Source organism: Oncorhynchus nerka, linkage group LG22 (assembly GCF_034236695.1).
Source record: "Oncorhynchus nerka isolate Pitt River linkage group LG22, Oner_Uvic_2.0, whole genome shotgun sequence".
NCBI classification, from domain to species: domain Eukaryota; kingdom Metazoa; phylum Chordata; class Actinopteri; order Salmoniformes; family Salmonidae; genus Oncorhynchus; species Oncorhynchus nerka.
In genome coordinates, this window is record NC_088417.1 from 63,936,260 (window position 1) to 63,947,820 (window position 11,561).

The following is an 11,561-nucleotide window of genomic DNA, read 5'->3' on the forward strand; positions in this document are numbered from 1 at the left end:
CTGCCCTGATTCCTCTCCAGAGTACAGGCCTCAGTGTAACGCTCATTCCTTTGACAATAAACGCAAATCCGACCATCACCCCTGGTGAGACAAAACTACGACTCGTCAGTGAAGAGCACTTTTTGCCAGTCCTGTCTGGTCCAGCGACGGTGGGTTTGTGCCCATAGGCGATGTTGCTGCTGGTGATGTCTGGTGAGGACCTGCCTTACAACAGGCCTACAGGCCCTCACTACAGCCTCTCTCAGCCTATTGCGGACAGTCTGAGCACTGATGTTCCTGGTGTAACTCGGGCAGTTGTTGCAATCCTGTACCGATCCTGTGCAGGTGTTATACGTGGTCTGCCACGGCGAGGACGATCAGCTGTCTGTCCTGTCTCCCTGTAGCGCTGTCTTAGGCATCTCACAGTACAGACATTGCTATTTATTGCCCTGTCTACATCTGCAGTCCTCATGCCTCAGTGCAGCATGCCTAATGCACATTCACACAGATGAGCAGGGACCCTGGGCATCTTTCTGTTGTTGTTCAGAGTCAGTAGAAAGGCCTCTAGTGTCCTAGGTTACCTTAATTGCCTACCATCTGTAAGCCTTTAGTGTCTTAACGACCGTTCCACATGTGCATTTTCATTAATTGTTTATGGTTCATTGAACAAGCTTGGGAAAAGGTGTTTAAACACTTTACAATGAAGATCTGTGAAGTTATTTGGATTTTTACGAATTATATTTGAAAGACAGGGTCCTGAAAAAGGGATGTTTATTTTTTTTTGCTGAGGTTATAAAACTGCCTTAATGTTTCTGAAACCAAGGAAGAGTAGCTGCAGCCTTGGCAGTCTCCTTGGTTGAAACACTAATTTCCGAGTTACAAACTGCCTCTGGAAGCAACGTCAGCACATTAAGTGTTTTTCGGGAGCTTTATAAAATGGGTTTCCGTGGCCGAGCAGCCGCACACAAGCCTTAGATCACCATGCACAATGCCAAGCATCGGCTGGAGTGGTGTAAAGCTCGCTGCCATTGGACTCTGAAGCAGTGGAAACGTGTTCTCTGGAGTGATGAATCACGCTTCACCATCTTGCAGTTGGATGGACGAATCTGTGTTTTTAATGCCCATGATTTTGGAATGAGATGAGCAGGTGTCCACATACCTTTGATCATGTTGTGTAATTGTGTGGTGTACAGTGGTAGTTATTCAAAAATCATGTTAAACACTTATTCCACAGTGAGTCCATGCAACTTATGTGACATATGTAACATATTTACACTTGCCATAACAAAGGGGTTGAACACTTATTGACTGAAGACATTTCAGCTTTTCATTTTTTCATTTGTAAAAATGTCAAATTTGACATGGGGTATTTATGTGTAGATCAATGACACATCTCAATTTAATCCATTTAAAATTCAGGCTGTAACACAATAAAACGTGGAAAAAGTCAAGAGGGGTGAATACTTTCTGAAGGTTAAACTATGTAAAAGAAATTTCCATTACCATTAATAATACTAATTCCAGCCAGTTAGCATGCACAAAACGTTTCTACTGAAACTTATTTTTCTAGTTTGCTGCTTGTAGAGATATTATTTTAATAGTAATATCATCAAGTAATTTTTTATATTTGTATGTTTTAATGTATTTAAATCTACTTGTAGTGAAGCCCCTCGACATTTACATTACATTTAGCCATCCAGCAGACACTCCCATCCAGAGCGACCCACAGGAGCATCGGGGTCAAGCACCGCCCCCGGGGAAACGTCGAACAGATCTCCCACAAAGTCAAATCGGGGAGGCGGACCAGCGACCTACCGGCCGCCAGCCCAAGCTCCCAACCGCCAGGCATCCAACCATCCAAGTTCCCAAGAACTGCCCCTCAACCATCCAAGACCCCCCACACAGTCAACCACAACCAACAAAAAAAGAGCAGAACAAAGGAAAACAACAGAAAACAACAATACAAAAAACATCAAGGACAACAAAAATGAAAACAGCAAGGCCGACTATGCATTTGAGTGCATGTGTGGCACTATTTACGTGTGTGTGTGCACGTTCCATATATACAAGTCAGTTGTTCAATTCAGTTTCTGAATCTTACTAAAAATAACATTCAACTTCTCAACAACACCTTGCTTAATTGAATCAGGTGAGTTAACATGGCTAGGGCTTCTATGAAAGCCTGCACCGCCTCTCCTCCAAAACCATGTTTGGAGACAACCAAGCGAGAGAGTTTTGAAGAGGAGGAGAATAGCATGGAGTGTCTCTAAGGGGAGATAGGGATGTCGCTGGCTGCAGACATGAAAGAAGAGATGGAGGAAGAAGAGTTGGAAGGGTTCAATCAGGGTAGCTGTGATAATGTGGACCTGATGCATGAAGAGCCTCTGGTTGCTAGGTTAACACCTCACCTCCTATAACAGTTAGCAACCAGAGGCTCTTCTCAATAGTGCAGCTGTAGAACCTTTTGAGGATCTGAGGACCCATGCCAAATCTTTTCAGTCTCCTGGGGGAGAATAGGTTTTGTCGTGCCCTCTTCGACTGTCTTGGTGTGCTTGGACCATATTAGTTTGTTGGTGATGTGGACACCAAGGAACTTGAAGCTCTCAACCTGCTCCACTGCAGCCCCATCAATGAGAATGGGGGTGTGCTACGTCCTCTTTTTCCCTGTAGTCCACAATCATCTCCTTTTGTCTTGATCACGTTGAGGAAGAGGTTGTTGACCTGGCACCACACGGCCATGTCTCTGACCTCTCCTCCCTATAGGCTGTCTCGTTGTTATAGGTGATCTGGCCATGCAGTCATGAGTGAACAGGGAGTACAGGAGGGGACTGAGCACGCACCCCTGAGGGGCCCCTGTGTTGAGGATCAGTGTGACGGATGTGTTGTTACCTACCTTTACCACCTGGGAGCGGCCCGTCAGGAAGTCCAGGATCCAGTTGCAGAGGGATGTGTTTAGTCCCAGGGTCCTTAGCTTATTGATGAGTTTTGAGGAGATTATGGGGTTGAACGCTGAGCTGTAGTCAATGAATAGCATTTTCACATCTGTGTTCCTTTTGTCCAGGTGGGAAAGGGCCATGTGGAGTGCAATAGAGATTGCATCATCTGTATATCTGTTGGGGCGGTATGCAAATTGTAGTGGGTCTATAGTTTCTGGTATAATGGTGTTGATGTGAGCCATGACCAGCCGTTCGAAGCACTTCATGGCTACGGACGTGAGTGCCAAGGGTCGGTAGTTGTTTAGGCAGGTTACCTTAGTGTTCTTGGGCACAGGCTCAGACAGGGAGAGGTTGAAAATGTCAGTGAAGATACTTGCCAGTTGGTCAGCACATGCTCTCACAGTACACGTCCTGGTAATCCGTCTGGCCCTGCGTCCTTGTGAATGTTAACCTGTTTAAAGTTCTTACTCACATCAGCTGCGGAGAGCGGGATCACAGTCTTCCAGAACAGCTGGTGCTCTCATGCATGTTTCAGTGTTATTTGCCTCGAAGTGAGCATAGATGTAGTTTAGCTCATCTGGTAGGCTTGTGTTACTGTGCAGCTCTCGGCTGTGCTTTCCTTTGTCGTCTGTAATGGTTTGCCAGCCCTGCCACATCCGTCGAGTGCCAGGTAGTACGATTAGATCTTAGTCCTGTATTGACGCTTTTCCTGTTTGATGGTTCATCGGCAGGCATAGTGGGATTTCTTATAAGCTTCCGGGTTAGAGTCCCGCTCCTTGAAAGCGGCAGCTCTAGCCTGTGCGGATGTTGCCTGTAATCCATGGCTTCTGGTTGGGATATGTACGTATGGTCACTTTGGGGACGACGTCATCGATTCACTTACTGTATTGATGAAGCCAATGACTGATGTGGTGTACTCCTCAATGCCATTGGAGGAATCCCGGAACATATTCCAGTCTGTGCTAGAAAAACAGTCCTGTAGCTTAGCATCTGCTTCATCTGACCACTTTTTTATTGATCTAGTCACTGGTGCTTCCTGCTTTCATTTTTGCTTGTAAGCAAGGAATCAGGAGGATAGAATTATGGTCAGATTTGCCAAATGAAGGGCGAGCTTTGTATGCGTCTCTGTGTGTGGAATAAAGGTGGTCCAGAGTTGTTTTTCCGCTTGTTGCACATTTAACATGCTGATAGAAATTTCCCTGCATTTAAGTCCCCGGCTACTAGGAGCGCCGCCTCTGGGTGAGCATTTTCTTGTTTGCTTATGGTGGAAAACAGCTCATTCAATGCTGTCTTAGTGCCAGCCTCTGAGTGTGGTGGTAGGTTTTTTTAAATTAAATTTTAATTGAACCTTTATTTAACTAGGCAAGTCAGTTAAGAACAAATTCTTACAGTGAAGGCCTAGGAACAGTCCGTTAACTGCCTTGTTCAGGGGCAGAACGACAGATTTTTACCTTGTCAGCTCAGGGATTCGATCTAGCAACCTTTCGGTTACTGGCTCAACGCTCTAACCATTAGACTACCTGCCGTATGTAAACAGCATAAAAAAAATAGAGGAAAACTCTCTAGGTATGTACTGCTGTCTACAGTTTATCATGAGATACTCTTCCTCAGGCGGGCTATAGCTCAAGACTTCCTTAGATATTGTGCACCAGCTGTTATTTACAAAAATACATAGTCAGCCGCCCCTTGTCTTACCAGGCGCCTCTGTTCTATCCTGCCGGTGCAGCATATAACCAGCCAGCTGTATGTTGATGGTGTCGTTCAGCAACATCTCCATGAAGCATAAGATATTACTGTTTGGAATGTCCCGTTGGTAGTTTAATCTTCCGTGTAGGTCATCTATTTTTTTGTCCAAAGATTGTACATTTGCTAGCAGAATGGAAGGAAGTGGGGGTTTATTCGATCGCCTATGAATTCTCAGAAGGCAGCCCGCCCTCCGGCCCCTTTTTCTCTGCCTCCTCTTCTCGCATATCACGGGAATATGGGCCTGTTCCCAAGAAAGCATTATATCGTTCGCGTCGGACTCGTTAAAGGAAAAAAAGGATTCTGCCACTCCGTGGTGAGTAATCGCAATCCCGATGTCAAGAAGTTATTTTCAGTCATAAGAGACGGTAGAGGCAACATGATGTACAAAATAAGTTACAAAACAACGCAAATAAACTAACAAAAAACACAATTGGTTGGGGGCATGTAAAACATCTTCATTCTTCTCCGGCGCCATCTTACTAGTTGACTGGTACTGTATGTTCTGGAACATTTAACCAAGTGACTACTCCTAAGCCTAATTTCACAGTGCAACTGGGGATTTCTACAATTGAAGCTCCAGTAAAGCTCTGGTAGCTAGGTGTCGTTGGTAGGTACCTGGGTTGCGTGGGGGGCTTTTGAAGGGCTGGGGTGCATGGGGCTGGGGTGCAGTCTCTCCTGGCAACCCACTCCTGGTGCAGGCGGGTCACCATGTGATGCTGAAGACATCAGTCATGTCAGGTACACCGGTGTATAAACACACACACGTAGGCGCGCACACACACATAAATTGATGATGACCATGACACATTGTATGATGGGATGTCTAAGAAAGTCTACAGCCTGTGTAGATCTTTGTCTCAGAGAGTGCAAAGATATGTGCCTGAAACACTCTGTGGCACACTGGAAATTATATTGTTGGTGGACGTACTCCCAAAGGAAGAGTTGTTGGTGCTAGATGATTACATCAAACCGCAGAATACCTCAATCTACTCTGACAGCCTCACCTTTCCCAGAGCTCCTAAACAACATTCCCATCAGGTCTCAACATGGGGGGGATTTACAAAGCTTAAGCATTCATCTGCACTGAAACTTCTATTCGCAACACACATAATACATTACATAAATCATATATTGTACAGTTGATTTTACCATAGAACCTTGTGTTGGTCCTGCTCCTAACCTTTATTTAACTAAAGGGGGTGTGCTACTCCTATGTTATGTTATACCATATAACTATTACGTGAACTAAGAACTACTAGACCTGGCTGTCTCTGGATGGGGCTGTGAGACGGGGGAGGGGGCTGGAGAGGACCTGTAGCCATTATCACTATGCCCCAGGGGGTCCAACTGCTGACCGCTGTCCCAATCTGTCCTCCTCCTCCTTACTGTCACTGCTGCCAGGGGGCCCCACAGCCACCCCCGGTTCATCCTGGCCAACAACTATGACACCTCACCTAAGGGAGGTCGATGTGTTATGTGAACTGTAACTTACTTTGGTTTAATGTATGTGTAATATGTCCAGTATAGTGAGTTCTCGGTAACACTTTACTTTTTGTTTTTACGTTTAGGTTACCTACTTGGCCGGTGGCCAGCTCTAGAGTCTTGGTTGTTCCAAACTTCTTCTAATTAAGAATGATGGAGGCTACTGTGTTCTTGGGGACCTTCAATGCTGCAGAAATGTTTTGGTATCCTTCCCCAGATCTGTGCCTCGACACAATCCTGTCTCGGAGCTCTACGGACAATTCCTTCAACCTCATGGATTGTTTTTTTCTTATCTCTGACATGCACTTTTAACTATGGGACCTTAGACAAGTGTGTGCCTTTCCAAATCATATCCAATCAATTTACTTTACCACAGGTGGACTCTTATGTCAGTAAGGTAATACTTATGTCAGTAAGGTATTAGTTTTTTATTTTTAATAAATGTGCAGTAATTTCTAAACCTATTTTTGCCTTGTCATTGTGTGGCATTGGGTGTAGATTGCTGAGGAGTATTATTGTTTTAAATCCATTTAAGGCTGTAACGTAACAAAAGGTGGAAGTCAAGGGGTTTGAATACTTTCCAAAGGCACTGTATGTAGGTGTCATAACCAGACATAAAATAACACATATGTCACAATGAGTCTAAATGTGTCATGACAGTGTTATTATCATATTACAGGTTATGACATGTTATGTCATCAATTATGACATGGTTATGATGCTGGGTGTCAAGTAAAGTGTTTCCGAGTTCTCACCGGTCCATTTGGCCTTGGCTGGGGGCTGAGGCAGTCTGGGCTGTGGTGGCTACAGACAACAAACAACATGGTAAGCGACAAAACACAGCTAGGGATTATGTTCGCAAATCTGATTGACCTTTAGCCATGTCTTGTTTTTTTGTGAAAGTGTGATATGTGGTGCAGTTATGTGTGTCTGATGGCAGTGTATTCCAGACATGGGATGCTCTCACAGAGAAAGCGGATTTCCTAAAGGTGCTTTTGCTTAAGGGAACTATACAGTCACCTCTCATGGCAGACCTTGTGGATCTGCTGCCATATGTTTGGGTTTTCTGTTTAACGAAAATACTGAGTGGAGAGGGAGCCAGGCCATTTAGGATCTTGAATACAAGACATTCGTCGGTGTATTGTAAAACATTTTCCCAATTCAGGAGCTCATGCTTTCTGAGGATGTAACCATGATGATGGCTATTGGGCTTTGTCGTAGCTGAATCAGAATTAGTTAGGTAACATTGATAAATAAGATGTTTTATTTACTTTCATAATATGCTTATGTGAGATACTTTGTCATTAGGATGTCATTTTTTGGACTATACTGTCGGCAGTTGCATTTTCCTTTCTTCTCTAGGGAGAAGTTCTCTTGGGGCCCAGAGAGGGGAGAGGTCAGGCTTGTCTTTTACATGTCTGGTAATATGCAGAACATCAGAAAGGGAGAAGTCAGAATTGAACACTGTCTTCATATGTGAATGTATCTGTTATACCATGCGATGGGGAGATGTCGTGGAAAATTGCAAGATTATGTTATAATCTTTGTATTGCATTAGAATGGTTGTTTTATTCGACAGAATATAATCTGTCGAATATTGTGTGTGTTCCACTGAGGAGATCACACTGATAGAGGAGATTTACGATGTCTTTGGCCAAGAAAGCCTAAAGAGCATTCCAGATAGTGAGGTAATGTATTGGTACTATGAAGTACCAGGAACGAGATTATAATCTCGTTTTAGAGACTAAACTGAACGATAATTTATAGCTAATGTTATCTGGTTATGGGATACTGCTCTCTCAAGTTTATTTATTTATTTTACCTTTATTTTACTAGGCAAGTCAGTTAAGAACAAATTCTTATTTTCAATGACGGCCCAGGAACAGTGGGTTTAACTGCCTGTTCAGGGGCAGAACGACAGATTTGTACCTTGTCAGCTAGGGGATTCGAACTTGCAACCTTCCGGTTACTAGTCCAACGCTCTAACCACTAGGCTACACTGCCACCCCAGTAATGGCCCTTTGTGAATTTTCTGAGATCTGTGGTTCGTCATGTGAGTTGAGAGGGGTGTATATTGGCTATAAAAGATAAGCACTCTCAGAATTCATTTATAGACACTGAATTGATCTGAGAGTCAAATGGCTATGGTGAAGCTCATATAATTAAAGATGAAGTTTAAGACGGGGACAAAATGGCGCGGTAGAGAGCACTGTTTCAGCGAGCTCCCGTGGCATTCGTAAATTTATATTTTTACATTAATCTCCTAGCTTGAAAAAGTGGTAGAATTGGCTAAATAAGTTATCCTACAATGAGTATTGAAAGCTATTTCTCAAAAATCTCTGATAACATGCCCAACAACTACAGGAGGAGCTAGCTAACGTTAGCGAAGCTAACACCATTGCTGATCCAGGCACAATGGACCTGGTGATTCAAAAGATGACTGATAACATTACTAAAGTGGTCGATGTTAAGATAAGAACGGTCTTGGAAGCAATAGCAGGCCATTCAGCTGAACTACAGAGGGTTGTCAAACGTGTTGATGAGGCGGAAGGAAGAATTGCCACAGTGGAAACTACATCTATGGACACTAAGATAAAAGCACTTGAGAAACAGGTGCGCGAAATGGTGGAGCACATTGACGACTTGGATAATCGAGGACGCAGATGCAATGTTCGTGTTGTGGGACTCCCGGAAAAATCTGAAGGGACACGTTCAGTAAAATGTTTTGAGGAATGGATCCCTGGCTACCTACAAATGGACACTAAGGCTGGTCGTGTGAAGCTGGACAGAGCCCATCGCTATGGTTATAAAGTTCCACAACTTCACTGACAAGCAGCGCGTCATGGACGCGGCTAGAAACATCGGCTCTGATGGTAGTCAACGTAAAGGTCCAAAGGTCTCATTCTTCAATGATTATTCCACAGCGGTTGTACGAAGACGCAAAGCGTTTGATGAGGCGAAGGCTCGACTCAAGAGAATGAAGATGGACTACGCACTGCTGTACCCAACCACATTGAATATTATGATCAACTGATCGCCTAAAAAACTCTACACACCTGAAGAGGCTGCTGCGTTTATTGACTCTCTCGGGTAAATAACTTTAAGCTGCACCTCCGCAGCATTGGATAACTTTTTTTTATTTGAATCTGATCAGTAATATTCGTATCTTTATTATTTTTCTTGCTAAAGTAACTGCCGCTATATCTCAGGCTGAGGTATGTGTGAATCTATATTGGTGCCCAGGCTTGGTTGGAAGAGCCTCAATATTCTTCTATTGATTTTCATTTCCATATACAGTGGGGCAAAAAAGTATTTAGTCAGCCACCAATTGTGCAAGTTCTCCCACATAAAAAGATGAGAGAGGCCTGTAATTTTCATCATAGGTACACTTCAACTATGACAGACAAAATGAGAAAAAAAAATCCAGAAAATCACATTGTAGGATTTTTAATGAATTTATTTTCAAATTATGGTGGAAAATAAGTATTTGGTCACCTACAAACAAGCAAGATTTCTGGCTCTCACAGACCTGTAACAACTTATTTAAGAGGCTCCTCTGTCCTCCACTCGTTAGCTGTATTAATGGCACCTGTTTGAACTTGTTATCAGTATAAAAAGACACCTGTCCACAACCTCAAACAGTCACACTCCAAACTCCACTATGGCCAAGACCAAAGAGCTGTCAAAGGACACCAGAAACAAAATTGTAGACCTGCACCAGGCTGGGAAGACTGAATAAGCAGCTTGGTTTGAAGAAATCAACTGTGGGAGCAATTATTAGGAAATGGAAGATATACAAGACCACTGATAATCTCCCTCGATCTGGGGCTCCACGCAAGATCTCACCCCGTGGGGTCAAAATGATCACAAGAACGGTGAGCAAAAATCCCAGAACCACACGGGGGGACCTAGTGCATGACCTGCAGAGAGCTGGGACCAAAGTAACAAAGCCTACCATCAGTAACACACTACGCCGCCAGGGACTCAAATCCTGCAGTGCCAGACGTGTCCCCCTGCTTTAGCCAGTACATGTCCAGGCCCATCTGAAGTTTGCTAGAGAGCATTTGGATGATCCAGAAGAAGATACTGTCTTTTTTGAAAAAATAAAATATTGAAATTGCCCTGTTGCAAGAAACTCATTTGGATGAGGAGCATCTGAAATTACAACAAGCGGGGTTTGGTCAAGTGTTTTCCTCATGATTTACATCCAGAAGTAGAGGTGAAGCAATTTTTGTGAAAAAGAACTTACCACTTAAGGTCTTGATTTGTGTGAAAGATAAATTTGGTCGCTTTGTTATAATTAATGGTACTTTACAAGGGCAGAACATTTCCATAATGAATATTTACTTCCCTGCCCACCCCCCTGATTTCCTCACTAAGGTATTTCTAGACTTTTCAGAATTAAACTCAGACACTGCAGTGGCTGGAGGAGATTTGAATTGTTTGTTGAACCCCCTTATCGATAAGTTTCCCAGCGGTATAGCTTCACTCTCTCCTCAAGCTAAGTCACGTAAAGCTATTTGTGATGATCTGAGATATGCTGATGTTTGAAGAACTTTTCATCCCTCCAACAGAGTTCACTTTTTTCTGCACCTCATGGATGTCAGACTAGAATAGATTACTTTTTTTTGCCCAGGACGTCTTTGCAGTCTGTTTTATCCTCTAGGATAAGAAGCATAGTCATATCTGATCATGCGGAGGTGATCCTGGACATAAAACTCAACGGGGGATTCAATCTGTCAAGACATTGGAGGTTGAATACAACCATTCCTAAAGACCATACATTCACATCATATTTTATTACAGAGTTTAAAGCATTTTTCTCTAACTCTCAACCAATAACCCCTCGCTCCTTTGGGAAACCTGTAAAGCGTACGCCAGGGGTCTGATTATGTCATACACAGCCACTAAGAGACCTGTAAAGCGTACCCCAGGCGTCTCATTATGTCAAACACCGCCACTAAGAGGCGGGAAAAAGCAAAAGACGTTAGAGGGTGAATTAGGAACTAAAGAGAAGGACTAAATTAACTCCCACCCCTGCCCTATTAAAGGAAATATCAGTCCTTAGATCAACGTTGGTACTCTCTCCTAACACAGGACGCTGAAAAGAACATGAGATTTGTCAGGCAAAAGCTATATGAACATGGCGATAAGCCAGGAAAGTACTTGGTGTACCGAGCTAAAAAGAGAGCTGACTCACAGTCAATTGCTACTATTACTGATTCTGATGGCAATCATTTATATGAAAATAAATTGATAAACGACTCATTTAAGAAACTGTGTGCAAATCTTTATGCCTCAGAACTGCCAAATGATGCACCCAAATTAATGGAGAACTTATTTTCTAAGATTGAGCTCCATACTATCTCTGAAGAACAGAGGTCTCTCCTTAATGCTCCTATTACCAAGGAAGAGATA